Below are 20,939 nucleotides of genomic sequence, written 5' to 3'. Positions count from 1 at the left end.
ATCTAGTGAACATGCGTTGGAAGTCGTACCAGGTTGAACTTTGACCAGTCAGGGACACGGGTTTAGTGACGTTTGAATGGCTTTCCTTTTAAATTCACTGAAGCGCCAACTCTTTGAAAATCTATCATGAAGGAGAAAACATTAATTGCGATTTATGTTAGGATGGAATCATAAGACGCCAAGCTTTTTATATATCGGAATAGAGCTGTGAAAGAAAAAACCTGGGGCAAGAAATGCAAGATTTTCACCACTTCATACCAAGCTTCTTCCAACTGTAGGTGGCGGACCGGCGCTAGAATTGGGTAGCGACACTTCAGTGTGAACATCATATGCTGAAAGCAGTTGTAGTGTGTTGTTGAGCGTGTGTCACATGGCTGCTTTATACGTAGCTACAAAGATGGAAAGGTTTGCAGTTAAAGACAGACAGTGAGAGCCCTCACTGCACATTCGGATTGGATTGCTTCTTTTGAAGCAGCAATCAGCAAAAGTCCTGGCCGCTGTTTTGAGTTCATCTGAAGCTCACTGACTGTCAGAAGGCATCACTGTGGCTGGATGCCCACCATGTTCACAGGTGAGATGCCTGTCAGGGAGCAGCAAACACAGGGAGCATCTGTAGACAGAATAATTAAAGACTTAAAACAGAGAGAGATGGTAATAAAAAAAAAGGTTTGTGCACGTACAGACACAAGCAAACAAAACGTAACCTTGAAGAAAACTGATCTTTCTAAAATAGTTATGCCTGTTTTTACATAATAATTAAGTAATTCCTCATTGTCATGTGATTTGATACTTAAAGATTCTTAATTCTGTTTGATAAAGTTATGAACCGGATAATGATAAACCATGTAATGAAAATGGTTACGGTAGAACAGGATTGGGATTATATAAATTTGCTTCCTTCCACTCTCTTTCAAGCAATCTTTGATTTAATGTATAATTATCCTGTTATATACATCTTTGTATGGATGCATAACTGCTGATTTTATTGTTTTATGCATTATTCTTGCTTTGATTGCTTGAAATAAACCATTTCAAACCAAATCAAAATCAAAAGATGGCAGGAATAAAAAAAAAAAAAAGAGCCGGACCTAACACACTCGAGCACACCCCCTCTGTTTTCTGCTGCAGGTAAAGTCCCAAAAGATTTGCTGAAATTCAGAGCAGCAACAAAAAAAAGGGAGCAAAGAGGCTCAAAGAGAAAGACAGCGTGGCACCAAAGGAAGAAACAGCGTGTCTTTTCTGCTTCCTGCTGCCTGGCAGCTGAAGCTGAGAGGACGGTCCTCGTCTCCTTCTTCCTCCTTTTAATTATGGCCAATTACAAGGTTAGCACGCCAGGACTTATTACACGGCACCCAATGAGTCCCGCTTTGAGTATGTTTGCAGTGCTGAGGCGCACATTATTATAGTTTAGAGTAGCAACAATTTCAAGGGTCGGGCTCAGAGGGGCCTTTGCGGTTCTCTTTTGTGGCTTTAATAAGAACTGAAAGCATGAAAACACAGCGGAGGAAGGCCCCACACCATAAACGAGCCGCTCTGCTCACCGGTTCACCACGAGCGTTCGGAGGGGGCAGCAGGACAATGCTTCTGTGCGTCTGTCATGGTCGCTGGCGACGTCTTCATCACTTGAATTTATGCAACGACAGCTCATAGACTGAGTGGTTCCCTGAAAGTGTCTTTACAATTAAAAAAAAAGTTAAACTGACTTAAAAAATATTTATGTCTATTCATTTATTTCTCTTTCTAAAGAATTTATCAGGAAGTAATTTTAATTTGAGTAGAGCAGATAGGTATGGTGGCCCTGAAGGGCAGATCAGTCCAATCAACACAAAGACACATAAAATATCACAACGGCAAATAAAAAAGCAAAAAACAAATAAAAACAAAACATTACTTTTTAGAAATCCAAACAAAATTCCTGAAATAAAACATAACTCCAGGAAGATGAAATATAAATAAAATGAAGCATTTTATCCTTTTGCAATGAGTGATTTGTTGGTGTGATTTGCACTTCAGGGCCACCATATTTACGTAACTGTGAATTAAAGAGAAAGGAAAGAGGTAAAAACTTTAAAGTAAACATTGTTTTAATGCGATTTCTTATTTATACGAATAAATATAAATAATATAAATATTTGAATATTTAAGTAGCATTTCATTAAACATCAGCATCTGCAGACTTAAAAAGTGTACTTTTTTTAACTTGTTTGATAATAAAACAGTAAATATGACAGATGACTGTCCTATGGTTTTCCATTTTTTAATGTCATATTTTTTTTAAATTGGAAACTAGAAACAGCTGGTTGTCTCGGTTTTTCCTTTAGAGTTACACATTTGGTTCCTGATGATGGATGCAAGCTTGTATGAAAGTTCCCTTGTTTTATTTGGTGCTTATTCCTCATCTCCATTTGTCATAAACTCTACTGGATTTTAACTAAATTACCAAAAACATTTTTAAATTGGAGAAATAAAAAAAATGTTGGTTATATTTATTACTTTATTTCTAACAATTAAAATAGTAGAAACTGTAACTGTGATAATATTTTTTGTCCCATTTGATGTCTTGTTAAATATTTGAAAGGCAAAATAAAATACTTTAACCAACGAAAAACCAGCTTTTTGATTTTTGGAAGTAAGGGGAATCCAAAAAGTAAAAGCAAAGCTTATGGATGTGTAAAGGAGAACTCGAGGCTGGTGCATAGGGGTGAGGAGGATGCAGGGTGATAAAGGCCGTGTCACACAACCACTACATACATTTGGCGCATTTTCCACATATGAAATTTCGGCCTTCCGTGAGACATGCTTGATATATTTAATTCACAAGTTTTTCTTGCGTTTGTCATTTGTCCATCGAGGGTTTTGACAGACAGGTCTTTACGTGAATTTGGTTTTAAACTAGTTAAAATTATTATATAAGTCTTATGCAGTTTTGCATGATTTTTGCGAGATGCTTACATAAATTTGTAGCTTTCTACGTCCGTTCCTCGTAACGGACTTTTCACGCATGTACCACGATGCACAACTTTTACATCGTGTATACGGCTCACATATCACGTTAAAATTACATAACTGACACATGAATCACTGATGAATTGCATATAAAACAGCACAATAATCACGCACGGTTCATGTACGATTTGCGTATTGTGTGGCTTTGACGTTGATTTTAGTGTTTTTTGCTTGTTTTTTTTTCATACTTCTTCCGTGGTTTTTTCCTCAACTTTTCTCACTTTTTCCAAGTATATTCACGTGTGGCCAATCTTCATCCATGTAGTGTGCACAAATTGGACAGAAGCATCTGTGCAGAAGGATAATTCGCCCTGGCGACGCTTAAAGGAGCAGCCATACAATAAAAGTAAAGGTTGACATCATTCAATGCATTAAAAAAACTATTTTACTAAAACTAAAGTAAATCTGACGCATGAGCAGAAATCTACACAGTCAAACGTTAAATGATGAACATGCTCCTGACTAAACTAACAAAAGAGACACAGTAAACCTATAAAACATTAAAGTTTATATGATCTAAAAATGTGCTCACTGCTCATTTAGAGTTTTTTTGGTTTTGACGCAAAAATACTGACTATATATTGACATTATGCAGCCCTGTATGAGGGGATGTCAAATCTTAACCTTCCACGATGACTAAGTCTGTATTTTTCTCATCCAATTTGCACATGTTTAATACATCTAATCTAAATGAGTAAAGAAAGCTAAGCTGGAACATTAAGCACAATATTATTCTACCCCGAGTGCCCGACAAATATGTTATATATGTCACAATTTGGATTTGAAGGGCCTTCTGTTCTTCTAACTTTGTGTGTTGTTTTTAAGAAACATTAAGGCTTTTACACTCCAAATGACTTTTATTTAAAAAAAAACCAGATGGCCTTCTGACGTTCTGTGTGTACATCACGCATCCTGTCTGTGGTGAACCTCCACCACCTTCTACACCTGCATGTCATTGTTCAGTAAAGGAAGCTCTCAGTGGCTTCTACTGTCTATTTACCCCTCTCCTTTTTTCATCTTTGTCCAGTAAACACACACACACACTCACTGAACTGAACTCATCTAATTGGCATCTTATCAGTCATCTTGTGAGTACGCCGTTGTTATGACTAGTGTTGTTTCTATTCCCAGAAAAGGGCCGACACTGAAATAGAACATTCCCACCTAACCTCTTCATGGACGACTAAAGACATTCCTTCACACAGGATCCGTTTCTCCTCATATTTTCTGAGCTTCCAAATGATCAGGTTTTTTTTTGTGCATAAAGTAGTTTTCATTACTGTACACAAAAAACGATGCGTGCATCAAAAACACGCCTAGAAGGATCACGCTTCTTTTTGCAAATCTTTTTTAAGTGCACTGTGTTGCTGGGGAAATAGTTTGGATTTCTTTGGTCATTTGGGTGATTCTTTTGCATGCGTTGGTTTGAGCTGTTAGTTGTCCGTATTAATAGATGTTTGGAGTCACTCTTTGTGTTGTTGACTAACCGAGCACAGTGGTAAAGCACGAATCCCACCAAACGGGGAAAACAGTTGGAGTGCTCTTGTGTGGTCCCAGTGAAAGAGCCCCAGCCGCACAGCCCTGTTCGACACAACTTGACCTACTTTTCTTGGACTTTGTGAGAGTCGCTTGCAGGAGATTGTGTGTAAGAAGAAAAACATACTACATGAAAGTTTCTACATGAGGGAAAGAAGAACCGCTTCAAGTTCACGAAGTCGGACTCAGATGGTAATTTTCTTTTTCTGCAGGAAACTTACTGGCGATAATGTGTTTATTTTGACCACTTGCCTCCCAGAGGAAGACTACATGTTTAGCAGTGCAGAGCTCTTTTTTTATACTTTTTTTCAAAAGAAAATGTTGTAAAGATTTAAAAAATGAGCAGGAATTTAAATCATGCTCTCAATTTGAAGGGGCCAGTGGTAACCTGCTGGGCGAATTGGTCCACATGGGGCAGCGAGTGGGGGTCCCTTTCCTTGAATCTTGTAACTCCATCTTGGGTAGTGGGCCAGGGGAGCAGCAGGCACGTGCCACAAACCTCCTGAGCCTCCACCTTCCTAAACCCTCCTGCTGCATGACGTGGCAGGGCTAGCCTATTATTGAACCAGAGGCTTTTCAGAAGGGAAGGGGGGGGGGGGGGGGGTTCTATGACATGGTGGCAATTTAACGAATCAGCAAACTTAAAATGTTTATGCAGATCTTAGCCCAGCTAAGGTGGGGCTGACTTTGTGTGCTGCTGGATGGGGAGTTCAGGTTCCAGAACATGCCGGTTCTGTTCCTGGAAGTCAAAGGTTTGACACAAGAAATAGAATCAGGATAATTTGACCATTTAAAGACAAACGCTTTACCAGTGGACAAGAAAGCTTTTTTACATGTATTGCATGAGTGTAGTTTTTTATTTATTTAACTAAGACAGTGCATACACTATTTATCAGGTTATAAGATAGAAAACTGTATTAATATTGTACAAACATAACAGTATTATTTTACGTGTTATGGCAGCATCAAAACAATATAAAAACTCAAGTATGTTTGTTGAAAATAGTTAAAATGAAACACTTTTTATGAATAAAATTCAATAGCCTGCGTGGAAATTGATCTAAATTGTAAATTTGTGAAATTTCATCAGTTGTCTAAAAACAAGAAAGAGCTGAAAAGCAACAACATTTATAAAACATTAACAGACACATCATTATGCAGTCATACACAAAACCAATGAACTAAACCAAAAAGCTCATATAATATATCCAGATATGTGTACATTGATGTCACCTACAGTGTTGGATACACAGCAAAAATCCAAGGAATAAATTAAAGAATTTTTAAAATTTGAAAAAGTTTTCTTTAAATCAGAAAAAAATGTGTTAAGAAAAATGGTCTTACTAAGAATTCCTATTTGAAAAAATTCTAGTCACTAAGGCATATACTTTCTGAAACTCATACTATATTTCTACTGAAAAACCTTCTTAAAAAGAGTATTTTTCATGCAAAAAAGAAAATATGACATTTTTGTCTTGAAACAAGGTTTTGTTTTGTTTTTTTTATTTCTTAAGATTCCAATTTCGCAGTGTAGATTTAAAAAAACTAAATTCTAGTATTTGTTTTATTTTAACACTCCACTAACGTTCTACTCTCCTTTGTTTTTATTTTTATAATATTGTATTTAACGGGACAATTATCAGCAAGATTTAGATGTTGAAATAAAAGTTAGTTTATTCGGAAAGAAGAGCCGATATATGCAAGGAAATCTGCATAGTCACACACTTTACAATTTATTTTATTTTAATGGTTGTTATTCTACTGTATATTATTCCCATTAAAAATGATGGGTGACATTAATAATTACAGCTATTGAAACGTTTTAGTTGTATCATAAGTAGCAAAGATTTACGTTTGAACTTTGTGTGCTCAAGAACTTTTAACATTTAGCCTTTAATCGGACCTTTCTTCTGACAGATAACTGACTCTCAGAATACTGAATACATTAGTACTGTCCCTCTTTTTTTATGTTTCATATTTTTATATGAAAGAAAAATTAACGGCATCTCAAATAGCTATCTGTTGTTGTTTTTTTTTGCCTCTCGTTTATTTGCCTCTTCGTTTTTTCTTGATTTTATAAGTCAAATAATAATTATTATTTTATACTTCGATAAATTTTTTTAGTTAGTTCTTTTTAAAGAATATGTCCAACATAAAATATTATCATAATAATCATCATAATATCTTATCTTTATCAGCATATTTGTCTCCTGCTTGCTCAGTTCTTTAGCAAACTTTCTCACATTTATACGCTCATGTTTTTATGCAACCTTCTAACCAAACGGCTGTCTAAACGCTGTCGCTCATTCTTCTGTTGTATTTTAGATGACAGATATTGTCATTAGATCAATGAAAATCAAAAAAGTGCAGCAGTCCGTGCAACAGTCAAACATAAACTAAAAACAATAGATAAAATATTAATTACATTAAAAGTGCATCATTCGTTTAATAAAACAGGTCATTAAAATCAAAAAGCTGTCAGATAAAAGTGCACTTGTCTTTAAAAAAAACAGGATATGCAATTTATAAGTGTTAAAAAGTAAAATAATAAATCCAAACGAAAACACCACATTGAAGATCCACTTAACAGAAATTGCCATGCAACTTTGGTCAGCCAACGATGACATTTCCAGCAGGGAGCAGAAGGCTAAAGCTTTGCCAACAGAGATAAAACAGCAAAAACTCCTAGTCTGAGAGCCTCTGTAAAGGCATTTCAAATACAAAAAGAGTGCAGTAGCTGCATATTGGATTAGCATTACGTTTTAACAAACTGTTGATGGGACAAAAAGAGAATCATGGAGAGGAATTGCATTATTGAGGACAATGAAATGAGCAAATAAATATTATTTTAATCACAAAGCAGACGTCAAAACCAAAATACTTTTTTATTTAACAAGTCTATTGTAATGCTAGCACACAACTGTGTAACTTTGGGAGCATATCCAATCAAATATTATTGCCCTTTAAAAGAATGTCCTGAGGAAATAGGAAAGATGCTCACTAATGCAGACCATCTCTGATCTTTTGAGCTTCCTGGAGTAAGTCACTAACTTTTCAAAAGATATTAAGTAACAAAATTGCATTTGGACACCGAGTTCAGGTCAAAAGGCCAGCAAGACAAACAAACCTCGTCTGCTTTTTGTTTGGATAAAGATTTGTTCAGAATCAGCCTCTGCTCTGCCTTCCTTCCTAACATGTTTATTTGCACTTGGCCTCCCACCAGCACCTCAGCTGTTTACTGAGTTTTTTAACATTTAAATTGTTTCATTTTACTTGACGAAAGAAAACAAACATCTGTTTTTAGCGTCGGGTTGTTTGGATATTGCTAGTTTGTGTCTTGACCTAAAAATATTTCTAGACAGGCAGACGTCTGGACATCCTTCCCATCTCTCAGATCAACCGATTGTTTCTTTTTTGGATTTCAGCCGTGAGAAGAACTGAAAGATCACAACTATTTTAACTGAAGAGAACAAGTCATGTGACCAGCGTTATGACATTAAAAAGGTTCAGCTAAATGCTGTGTTATGCTGTCAGGGAAAACAGAATTTTGTGAAAAAAAACATTTTTTAAACTTTATAAATGTTAAATTCTGTTACTTTATGCCTGTGCAAACAACCTTCATCAAATCCTAACCTCTATTTAGCCAGAATGAATAATGCATGTTAAATTTAAAAGCAGCTCAGGATGTTTTCAGACATTTTTCCATTTGTTTGTTCAGTAAATAAGCTCAAAATTTTGACCTGTAAATATCAGTGAAATTAAATCATTTTTTCCATAAAAAAACAATGATGTTTGACAAAAATTAGGAGATTTTAGCTTTCTCATTTGACCTTTTGATCCTTCATTAATTTGTCTTCATGCATTTTCTTAATGTTGGAGGCACCCACCCGTGTGCACAGCCATGACCGACAGACTGCTTGCTGGTGGTCGTGGATGTCCACAGAGCCGCCCGGATGTTAACCCCTGAGGTTATTCAGGATCAAAGCCCTAACGCCTCGTTCTTGTTCAGAACTAGCAAAGCATACGGCTCTGTGTTTTCATAATACATCCTAATACATCCTGTCATTAGACTTTACACCACACAAGGCCTTTTTTTATGGTAAAGCAGACATGAATGCTCCTACTTTGATTTTCTTTAGGGGCAAGCTTGTCATCCACTTCCTTTTGCTATTGTTTTTTCTTTTCTTACTCCTACTAAGATGTAAAAAATATAATGTATTCAGATAACAAAATAAAAAATACACTGGATTTCTGCTTCCTAAAAGAATATTTGTTAGGTATTGAAGAGACCTTTAAGTCCAATGAAAAACTGAGTTTTTGGTGTTCTTGTGGCTTTTTTCTCATGATGGAGGACGTACTGTATATAAGGAAAATTTGGATTAAAACGGCCTAGGCTGGGGTTGTGAGGGGCTGTAAACCAGCAGGAGAGCAGTCAAACAGATGGATTACGGGAAATGGTGGTAGGCTCACTCCACGTCAACAGTTTCACCTACAACTCTGGCGAATTTCTAATGAACTAGCTCTTCAAAAACTGTCCAAGAAAACAACTCAGGATTTTAGATTTTGGCTATAAACAGCATGCTCGTGATTAAAAGACGTTTTTTTACAATAGATTAACGGATGATCAGAGTGGGACTCTAAGGCTTAAACACTCTAAGGCGGGTCCATTATAACTTGCAAAAGTAAACAAAAATTCTTTTTGTTATTCTTGAGGACAAAAAAGTAGAAATCTGATGTCTTTGAGGTTTCCTAAATGATTCCAGATGAATTAGTTAAATGAATAGTCAACAAAAGGAGTCAATAAAAAATACCAGGACCTGCTCACCCTCTTTATACACAAACCACCACAGTAGACAAAACCTGCAGGTAAACAGATGCACTACATCAAATTATCTCTCTTATCATGTGACTTTGTAACAACAATGGCAGCTACAGGTATAGACCAAGCAAGTAATATCCCATACTATCACTCTGATCAGTTACTAAACTGTATCATGTATCATTCAAGAGAACATTTATCATTACTCTGCAATTGCCCATACAGTTAATAAAAGAAGAAATAAACTAAGCAACCACAGAATACCCTTCCCTTCTACTTCAAAATTTGGATAAATTTATCATAGAACTCTGGCAACAACAAAACTCTCAGAAAAGAAGCTACAAGAGTGCCAAACTGTGGCTTCATAGGAAAATGTTTTTTCTAAAGAGCTTCAATCTGGAAGTCATAGATTAGGAGATCTCCTTTGTGTTATAAGTCTGATTTGATCCGGTTTGGTTTCCGGTTTATGGCTGATGCAAGTCCCACTCCGATGATTTTTTAAATACAGTAAAGAAATACTCAAAAATTCAATTATAAGCTTAATTTTTTTAGTATATCTTCTCCATCATTAGGAAAAATGCTACAAAACATGATAAAAAACACTTGAAATACCATTGTCATCGGAGTGGGACTTTACAGATTTTGGATTTTTCAAAATTAGGCACGGTTACCCTCAGGCCCACTGGAGTGTATTGAAACAGTCTAATGTATCTAAGATCAAAGTGGAAGACATCAGCTAATGTCTTCTCACCCAGACTGACGTGATAATGTGACCACGAGTAATTTAATGTGTGATCTGAGTTATTCCCCTGTTTTGAAACCACAGACCTCTAAAGGAATAAGGACATTTTTCCACGGTTGCTCAATTTGTGGGATTTTCTCTGCTTTTTCTTTGCATGTGAGAAAATTGCACAACATGAAATTAGCCAATTCTTAGTTTTCCTTTTTTCCCCTCTAGTCCAATTGATGAACTCTCAACCACACACAGAAATTCGATTTTGGTCTCACCCTTTTTTTATTCTTTCTCACACAATGCTTTTCCATTCCACTCCGTTTGTCATGTTTTCAAATCTTTCCCAGTGGTCTTTTAATTATGATTATATCAATTTTAGGCTAAATCAAAAAAACGATGTCGTTATAGGACATAGTTTCTTCAGAGCGGCAGACGTTCATTGGAAATTCCCCTGTGAGTTGGGTGCGGGACCAGAACAAGTGGGAGCCTGCCCACACTTCCTATCATCCCTTTGTTGGGACTCTCTCCCGCTTGCTTACAGCCCCTCACAACCCCAAGCTAACATTAGCGGTGCACCAAAAATGGTGAGCCAAAACTGGAGCCATCCATCTGTACCACTTTGTGCCAGATTCCAGCTCAGACAGGGAAAACGAAGACGTACGTGGATGTATTTGTCTGTGAGTGGATGCATCAGAATGGAGCGGAACAGGGAGCTGGTGGCCCACCAAGCTTCATCATCACAGCTGAAAGCTTTTTTGAATGGCATTTTTGTTTCATCTGCTATTTGAATAGAAAAAATACTCAAAAAGACAAGTTTTAAGTATAATTTTCTAAATATATGTCCTACTTCATCATTAAAATGCAACAAGAACGTGTTAAAAAAAAAAAAAACACACAAATTTCAGCAGAGTGGGTCTTTTAACACATCATAGCTTTTGTTCCAGAGGAAGAAGTGAACAATTTGAACTTTTTTGCAACAAGTTCCTGAAACAGATGAGACAATAAACATGTGGTTTGAACTAAAGTGATGCATTTAGAAATGGAAATAGTTACTTCCACCACATATGAACATTCTGACCTGTAAACTGACTTCTTCCTTTGAGGATGGGGGGAATAGACGTAAACTGGAAGGATCTGGTGAAATGGAAAACTGTGCAAAATATGGAGAAGGGGGAGCAGTGTGATGAAAATCTAGCTCTCTGTTTACTACAAGCTAAAAATAATACAGAGCCTGGTCAGCATATGTGAAGGAAGTTGGGGTGGAGGGGTGAGGGGGCTACATCTGTTTGTGTGTCTGTTGTTTCCAACTGAACAGCTGGAGACTGGAGGGTCCACATTGGTGCTGTAGGGTGGAAAAACAGGTGGGGGAGTAGGTGCGTACGGCTCTGTTGTCTTGCCATTCGAGCGCGTGTGATGACTTGAGAGTGCGTGATGGCGTGAGCGGTCAGGCATGTGCAGAAATCCACGCCGCCCTGCGCTCATGTGGGTCGGCACACTGGTTGTCTTGTAAAAACCCTGCTGTCACACAGAGCTTGTGTCTGCAGCTCCAGCCAACCCTGAATTGTCTTATTCATGCTCTGTAATCTATTTAAATCCCAGCAGCAGCAGCAGCTATGAATCAAAATTAATGACTGTGTTGTTGATGCTGTTGAGCGCTGTAATGGCTGTACACGGCAACAACTACAACTTAATGGGCCTCAATGTTTACGGGTGTGTGTATGCGTCGCCATGTGTGTCTTCTCCTACCCCATGCCTCTTTTTTACCCTCAAGACAAGGGGCAATTGCCCTTCTCAAATGTCATTGACACTGACACTAGGTACTGTGAGAGTGATTGTACCGTGGCAGCTGTGCCCCCCCAACCAACCACCCTGGGGCGGTCTGTCTCCTTGGATGTATCTCAAATGAACTGTTACCTTCCAGTCCCTGTGGGGTACTTCAATAAGAGTCACCATGAGAGATGGTTTTTGATAAAAAAAGGTAGAGTGTGACACCAATTGTTTCTGGGGCTTCACACACCAGAGATGCTGAAACCTTTATGGAACTTCGACCAATAAATGAAACTTAGGCTACGTTGACACTGCAGGGCTTAATGCTCAATTCCGATTTTTTTGAAAAAATGTGATTTTTTTTTTGCAAGGCCGTTCACATTTCTAATTAAATCAGAACTTTAGTGATCTCCTGTGTGACCGTGAAATGACCCAGAAGTGACCCGCATGCGCAGAAGAGTACTCAACGGTGAACGACGTCACTCGTTGTTTGCGGAAGTAGCTAACGTTACCAATGGAAAAAAAATAAGAAAAAAAAACGTTAACAATGGATGTCAACAAGAGTGTTGTCAACAGCGGAGCTCTTTTTGCATTAATAAATTTATTTTCACAAAGGAGCCAGCACAATAACAATCCTCTCATTTTAAGAAGGCATTGGACCCAGGATTGTCTGGACCCACTGTTGTGGAATGGGGATGTTTATGTGCTGGGGCCGCGAGCACGCGTGTGTGTGTGTAAGAGAGGTAGAAAAGGGGGGGCAGTGTGGGCGCGCATTCATGTTGTGTGTTACAGAGGAAGGAGAACGGTTTATTAAGGCGCTCTGGAGAATCTGAGGGTCCGAACGGAAGTGAACCCCGCAGGAGGATCTGCCTTCGGTCGCCCGCTTCTGACCACGGTCGGAAAGGGAAAAAAAAAAAGTCATCGTGGGAAAGGTTCAACACCACGCTCGGCCATTTAGCTGGAAATGTTTTCAAAAACTGCCCGGTTGCGATAAGAGCCTTTGAGTTTGGCCTGAATAGAGCTGTCACCCAAATATTAATCAAATCGGGGACCTCGCTTCCCTTCCACTGACTGGTCTCAGCAGCATCGGCCGCCATGGTTGATCTTTATGTTTTCGTTTCCGCCTACTTCAAGCAGAATTATGATATTTGTAGCGTATTGATGACGTACGGGTCGGATTCATGTGGCCTGTCGCATTTGAAAAGATCGGATACGTATCGGATTCAGGACCACATACCCAAGTGGCCTGGGTCGCATTTGAAAAGATCGGATATGTGTCGCTCAGACTGTCATGAACAGATAAGATAGAGGTCGCATAGGGGAAAAAAAATCGGAATTGGGTCGTTTCAGCCTGTAGTGTGAACGTAGCCTTAAAGTCAGATAACTAAAAAAAAGTACTCAGAAATGCAGTTTTTAAGCTTAATTTTATTTTTATTTTCACTCCGTCATGAGAAAAATAACACAAGAACATGTAAAAAACACCAAAAACACAATTTTCATCGGAATAAGTCCTTAACTTTGGTTGCCTTCTTTGAATTTCACGACCTTGACTGAAAGGTTGTCAGCATGCAAAGAACTGTATTAGGCATTCCAAAATAGCAGGCTGCATAAGGAGAATACTTTCTGCGTTTATCAGCTTTGTGTTTTTTGTTTTGTCTGCTGAGCCCGGCTGGCTGTGTGTTGGTCCTCAGGAAAGAATGTAAGGTTGCTGAACTGAATCGATGGAGATATGTGGAAGTCTGGATCTGAAATCATCCCAGGCATCCTTTTCTATCAAAAAAGAAAAACCCCTTCAGCTCAGCTGTCATTCCAGCAGCGCTTGGGGTTCAGTCAGTTTTTGCTCTTGTTTTTAGAATTTACAGCGAAGGGGCACACTCCTGGAACTCCATAGACTCAATGACCTCTAACTTTAACTCACTCAACTCCTGTTCCAAACAGGCTTGTCCAGACTGTGTTGCTATTTTCTTCAGGTTTCCCCAGACATTTGGAAACAACAAAACCTCATTTAAGATAAATAAATAAATAAATAAATAAATAAATAAATAAATAAATAAATAAATAAATAAAGTTACAATCTGGCAAAGTAAAAAGTAGAATTTTGAAAAACACCATGACCTCAAAAGTAAGAGAAACCGGGTTCGATGCTATATTGGGAAACAGCGTTTCTGGTTTATCCCTTGATGCGTGTGTCGTTCTTGGTCTGTGTGTGAGTCCAGCTGTTATAAGATAGTATAAGAAGGCTTTCAGCCTCGCATTATGCATCTAATGCTGGTTAAAAAAAGGGGGAAAAGGAGGTTTGGTCGGGGTCACGCTAGCCCCTGCCTCCGTAGATCAGCTGGCACAGGGTTGGGGCCATGGCACCAGGCACGGGGCCAGCGTCTGGGTAGGACGGACAGCTGGCTGGGGGTGGGGTGGAGCACTGGCGGAGGAAGGGTGGTGAGGTTGATCCTCTGTCTGCGATGCATGCTAACACACACATCATTTTTGTCTGCTGGCACTGTACCCAGGCAACTCCTGTTGACACCACATTCAAATGTGTCAAAGAAATATCTCAGCCAAAAATAATGAGAAGGCTGTTACCGTGGAGACAAAGCTTGCCACTAATACTGGAACATCCAAAAATACAGCAGAATTTGGAGAATCTTTGCATGTGTGGAATATGGGGTTGGATTTTTAACATTTTAGATCTTACAGTGTAATTGGAATTTAGGAGGCAACAGCAACTGTGATGCACAAACACAACTACAGTAGTTTGCTTGAGGATGCTCCAATGATTCTCAACAGGGTTGAGGTCAGGGGAGGATGGGGGCCACTCAATCTGTTTATCTCCTTTTACGCCCACAGCAGCCAATGATGCAGAAGTATTCCTTGCAACATGAGATGGTCCACTGTCATGCATGTGATGATTTTGATACAGAAAGCACAGTTTCTACTACGGAAGAAAGTGGTCAGTCAGAAACTCCACTCACACCATGGTCTGGGTGAATTCTCGACTTTGATTGGCTGCTGGGTGTGGATTAAAAAGTGATAAACCACCGTGATCACATGTCTTAAATGTTCTTTGACACTGCGCTGCATTCTTGAAAACAAACTTTGCTTCATCATCTGCACAAAAACAAGCAATAAGAGGTGAACTTTCTATCTAAACTATCAGCATATATCACTTTTCTTTGCCCCTGCAGTTGTGATAGGAGCGGTAATATGACAACACGCGACAAATAGTCCGCTTTTTGTGAAAAAAGCAATCCAAACGAAAAAAATAACAAGAATAAAGCACTAAAAACTGACTGAATGTTTATGTGACTATGGTGTAAGCGGGTTAATGGCCTTCGAAGTGTGCATTGTCAGAATTAACGCACTTCACGGAAGCTTTGCGTCGGACGGTTCAGGCTTCCATGGTGTGCGCTAATTTCTGATCATGCACACTTCGTCGGCCATTGACCCTTAAATACTTTTCAGAGGTCATTTTCACACCTTCAGAGATCCTAAAAAGGCCTACCAGCTCCCCCCATGATTCCGCCACCTTCTTGGTGAAGTCGCAGCCTTGTTGGTACATTGTGGCCTTACACCAACCACCCACTACTCTATCCGTCTGGACCATCCAGAGTTGCACGGCACTCATCAGTGAACAAGACTGTTTGGAAATGAGTCTTCATGTATGTCTGTGCCCACTGCAGCTGTTTCTGCTTGTAAATGTTGTTTAGGGGTGACCAAGAAGAAGGTTTACTTAAAACTGCAAGCCTCTGGAGGATCCCACACCTTAATGTTTGTGGGACTCCAGAAACACCAGCAGCTTCAAATATGTGCTCGCTACTTTGTAATGGTATTTTAGCAGCTGCTTTCTTAATCTGATTGAATTTTCTGGCAGAAATGTTCCTCATTCTGTCTTAATCTGCACAAACTTGTGTGTGCTCTGAATCAGCCACAAATCTCTTAATAATGCCATGATCACGCTTACGTTTTTATAAAATATCCAAGGTTTTCATTCCTTGTCCAAGGCATTCAACTATTTCACGCAGCAGAGACTGTTTTTTGGGCGCTCTTGCGCCCCCTACAAGATTGCGCACTGGGCGACCGCCCACTTTGCCCATAGGGAAAACCGCCTCTGAGCTGAGAGATGGTCTTCTTAATAATGTGAAACATCCTTCTTTTTTCCTTTAATTGGACTCACCTGTCAAAATATTTGTCACAGGTGTCTGAGATTGATGGCAGTGATCCAAAGAGACCTAAACACAATATCGTCTATGAGTTTAATTGAAAAAACAAAACAAATCTCTTTTTTTCACACTTAATTACAATTCACGTAATAATTTGGAACCCACTGTATGACAAAAGTTTGAAAATAGACCATTTTTCAGCAAAAATGAGTATTGAAAACATGGTAAATCTCATGGGAGAAATCACTGAATAATGTTATACTCATTGAAGATTCCTGCAGCAGCCGCGCATTTGCTCGACTCGCACAGCAGGTTGTGTTGAAAAAGGCGGTTCAAATAAACATGTCAAGAAAAAAGGTTTGTTTCAAATATTGTTTAGCATGTGTGAGTTTCATTTGGACCATGTTTTTGTGGCTAAAAACAGATTTTTTGAGATCAGATTCAACCACAGCAAACAGAAGAATGTGTGTGTTCTAATACCACACCTTGGGGTTCAATACTTAATAGAGATTGACTTTGATCATTTTCTGCATAAACCAGCTCTTCTCATTAACCCCATGTGCTTTTGGGTGAATTCACTTACCAACAGACGCCACAGTTCGTATCAATTCACGCGTCTGCCTCGTTCCAGAGCAAAGTGCTGGCACGCCCTCTTGTCATTTATAATATCAGTCTGACTGGCCCATTGATGGTGAGAACAAAGCCACAGTGTGGTGGACCTACAGCAACGGCCATACAAACATGGCTCGTCCCTGGTGACTGACAATGCCATGCTGGCTGCAACCACAGCCTGGCATGGGAGGAGGGGGTGGTGGAGATGTTTAGGTGGTTGTGGCAGCTGGCGATAAGAAAGCCAGAGTGGTGGGGGTGGGGGGCTAAAGCCTCATGATGTATAAAGAGTCTCCTTTGAAAACCGATGTATAGCCATAACCGTGCAGAAGCACAGACCGACAGATCGACTAATAACACAAACCGCTTTTTTGGAAGCTGCTTGTCAGCAGTAGACGAGCACCTCCACAAATCACTGCTGCAGTCAGGGCTTCTTTGCTGATAAAATGCAGAGTGGTGTCACGCTTCTTAGACACTTATTAGCTCCTAGGAGACAGGGGAATGTAATCAAACTGTCCTGAGTGAGTCATCTTACAGCGATTTATCTTCCCACATTAGCACCTATGGAGAAATATTAGTGTTTGCTTCATTGAATGTGTTGAAATGTTTCCTTGAAGACTACAGGCCTCTTCTGGCTGTGTGTGTGTGTGTGTTCAAGCCCGCAGATGTTTGTTTAGACGTTTCTACATGTGTGCAGCGACCTGAAGTGATGCACAGAGGCTCATCAAAACTTGAAGTTCTGAATTGGATGGCGGCAGGGTTTTGTCTCTGTGAAGGTCACCACACTGTAGCACCGGTTGGGAACTGGTCCAGCTGTCGTTGAGGACAAATGGTTCTTAAGGCAACTGCTTATCCCTCGTTCTTTCCCTCCCCTCTGTCTCCCCACTCAGCCGCCGCCGGTGTGTTTACTTGACTTTACGTACTAAAAACCATTTTAAGGGCTTCTAGAGGTTTGGAAACAAGGGCAGGCTAGTGGTGTGTGCTGACAGCTTCCTGGAAATAGGCTGAAGGAGGTAAAAGTGTTTATAGATGGATGGCATTTCTGTTTTATGGCTCTCGTGTGTAATGGACTGTAATGGGTCATTGGATTTGTTTTTGTATTTTCTTGTTTGTTCAAATTGTGGCCCCTTTTTCAGCCTCTACCAAGTTAAATCTTTACATTCAGTTTACATTTGATTTCCATTTTATGTTAATGGGATATAATGATTTTGTTTTTGTCAACATGCTAAGAGTTATTGTTTCTTATTTTTGTTTGTTTTTGTCCATTCATCTTCTTCCATTTTGTCCCTTTCGGGGTCACGGGGCTGCCGGAGCCTATCCTGGCTACTTATGGGCGAAGGCAGGGGACAACCTGGACAGGTCGCCAGTCTGTCCCAGGGCCACATATCACACATCCATTCAATCTCACACTCACCTATGGACAATTTAGAGTTGCCAATTGACCTATGAAGCATGTTTTTTGGACGGTGGGATGCAGATGCAAACTCCACACAGAAAGTGTTAGCGCTCTTGCCTCACAGCGAAAGGGCCCCCGGTTTAAATCCTGGCTGGAGGAATTGAAACAGAACATCAATGTGGGACCTTTCTGTGTGGAGTTTGTTTTTGTCTTGCAAATTCTTACATTTTAACCATTGTGCAATGACTGATAACAAAACCATCACACGTTCATGCCTGGAGACAAGAAATCCAAAACTGTTTCTCATTTTGACCTTTACAAAATAATTGTACAAATCTAATGAAAATACTTCCATGATAGTTTTCAGTCATGTGACCTTGTCTGAAGGACAAAACCGCAAATCAAGATAAAGGCTTACACTGGACTTTGTGCTAAAAATAAGCAAAAGCTAGTGAGATTTCCTGGAGTTTCAAGTCCCCCCCCCAAAACCATAAAACACAAAAATATAAGAATATTTGTAAAAATACACTTCTTTTTATTCTTCATATTGCTGTTGTTATGAGAATGATCTCCTATTGCCTTTCCATCAGTTTATTGAGAAATTTCAGTGCGTCAGACCTAATGAAAGAGCTAGTGTTGTCATGGTTGAGAACACCGAGACAGATCCAGACGCCGGAACCCGGAAGGATCACAGGAGAATGAGCAGGTCAGTTCAAAGAGATTTATTTTCCTGGACGTGGATCCGATGATGACTGTAGAGATTGAATCCTGTGGAAGGGTGGTACGATGTGGATCAAAATGCTCTGCTGTGGCGTGGCTGGAGGGTTTCAGCAGAGAGCTTGCTTGGAGGACTTGGCGAGATGTACGGTCACCGTGAAGCCGTGGAGTAGCTCTGACAATGGAAACCAGGTGGACACTCGTGGAAGATAAATCCTGCAGGCGAGGCAACAAAATAAGGTTAGCGGAAGGCAAACTTTCATGGACAAGGTACATGAGCGACCAGACTAGGCACCGTAGAGGAGCAAAGAACTGGCGATGAATGCTGGCACTGGATCTCCTTAAGAAGGGCTGGAGGTTGATAAGCTGAGGGTCCACAGCTGGTGATGATCAGGATCAGAGCAGAGAGGGGAGGGGGAGAAGAGCTGCCAGAGGCACCATGACAAGTGTTTTTGAACATGAACTGTGACAGGACTGAAGAAATGTAAAGATTGTAGCAAAAAGTACAACCTATTTTATTCACCTAAGGGCGCACCGGATAATAAAGCGCACCATCAATGAATTGTCTATTTTAGAACCTACGTCATATTTGAGGTGCATAAATCGACACAAAAGAGTGAGAAAGAGTCTGTCAGTCAGTCAGTCAGACATTATTAACTGTGTTCACAGTAACTCTATAAAACTTTTTCGTAACAAGCTATAGGTTAGAAATGTTAGCTAAATGTTAGCTAAATGTTAGCGTATTCACAATACCTGTAACTCCCAACATTGTTTGCGAAATGTAAAAAACAGACTGATATTTTGACAGGGTGATGTGTAGCTCTCAAAATCACTTCAACATCAAGCACAACCAATAATAATCCATATACAAGACACACTGTTGCTGTTTTTTTTTTAATTAAGGCTTTTAAGTGCGCCTCATAGAGTGGAAAATATGGCAAATAATCTACAGAATTTCCTCCTGAAATTATTTTACTGATGATAACTTGCTGCAGCATAGTCTTTTTTTTTCATCTGAGTCATGAATATGGAAAAAAACTATTTTTTTTTACCTCAGCTGAAACATTTACAGAGTACAGAATCACATCTGTGTTCCTCGAGCAAATCAAAGCCTCCCTCTTGTCCCGACACGTTCCTGTTCAATTCAGTTTATGTTACAACATGAAAGCTCTTCAATGTTTCTCACACGCTCATGCTGGCAAAGCCCTACACCTAAACACAGCCATGCACGCATACAAACACTTTCTCTGCCTCACCCAACCGGCTGATTAGCTCATAAAAGAAATAATCTGCAGCGTTTCATACAGACGGCCTGTCCAGAGATAAAAAGCAGGAGATGATGAGGGGAGGAGTGGGCGCAAAGGGATTGGACGACCTCGAGAAAGTAGCCTTCCAAAACAAAAGCAGCTTTGAGTGCACACCCTCTCTGTAAAGAGATTAACCAGCAACACACAGACACACACACTCGCACACCCGTCGGTGCACCACCATCACCACCCCTTCAGAAAAGAGCTTTGGCTGCAGTTAGTGGCACGTGGCGCAGCCCTTGATCCTGACCATGTGCGTCAGGTGCTCCCTCAGCTTCTGTTCTTTAAAAGAATAACTGGTTTCCCTCTGCCCTCCCCCTCATAAGTGGTCCATTATTACTCAAACCCTCTGCCCCTTTCATTTCTTCTTGCTAAGGGATACTACTTTTACCAATAAAAAGAAAATATTGTAGGTGCCAGCGTTAAAGTAGATCCACTCTGTTTGGCAGCAGCATGGAGAACCGGAGCCGTCTCGGCTGGATTTCAGGACGGCTGACATATTGGTTTCAAATTCATTCATGCAGTCTGTCATAGTTGCTTTTTCGCGTTTCTCATTTTTGCTCACTTTGCTCTGCAAAGTTTTAGCCCAGATCACCTCTGTTGCAGGGCTAGTGGTCAAAAAAGCATTTCAAAACACAGGGACTTCTTTTGAATCACAAACTTCAGAGGAGGAACAGGCTCATACAAAAGAAAGACCAATGATATTGATGAAAACCAACTGCAGTCCCTGCATTAGCTGCTAGTTCTCAACAAAAATTTAAAAAATGTAATTTCAGTAAATTATTGTATAATAAAAGTGTGCATGCTGTAAAAACAGACAGAGAAACACAAAAACAACCCTTACAAATACATTTACAAACTAATTACAGACCCTCTCTGATGGACATTTAGA

The 20,939-nt window shown here is 39.7% G+C and overlaps 1 protein-coding gene and 1 long non-coding RNA gene across 6 annotated transcripts in view; one reads left to right on the top strand and one right to left on the bottom strand.

Moving 5' to 3' along the window:
• Positions 1 to 20,939, top strand: part of kcnq1.2 (potassium voltage-gated channel, KQT-like subfamily, member 1.2) — a 201,959-nt gene that overhangs the window by 169,495 nt on the left and 11,525 nt on the right. The window lies entirely within an intron of this gene.
• On the bottom strand, positions 18,560 to 20,026 carry LOC105354196 (uncharacterized). The gene is made up of 3 exons (XR_013656584.1): positions 19,793 to 20,026; positions 19,036 to 19,165; positions 18,560 to 18,956 (listed from the first exon to the last, which is right to left on the bottom strand). It is a non-coding gene; the product is annotated as an uncharacterized LOC105354196 (long non-coding RNA).

Source organism: Oryzias latipes, chromosome 6 (genome assembly GCF_053564925.1).
Source record: "Oryzias latipes strain Hd-rR chromosome 6, Olatipes_Hd-rR_3.1".
Lineage (NCBI taxonomy): Eukaryota > Metazoa > Chordata > Actinopteri > Beloniformes > Adrianichthyidae > Oryzias > Oryzias latipes.
The sequence above is the reverse complement of the archived record's forward strand: the minus strand, read 5'-3'. Positions and strand labels throughout refer to the sequence as shown.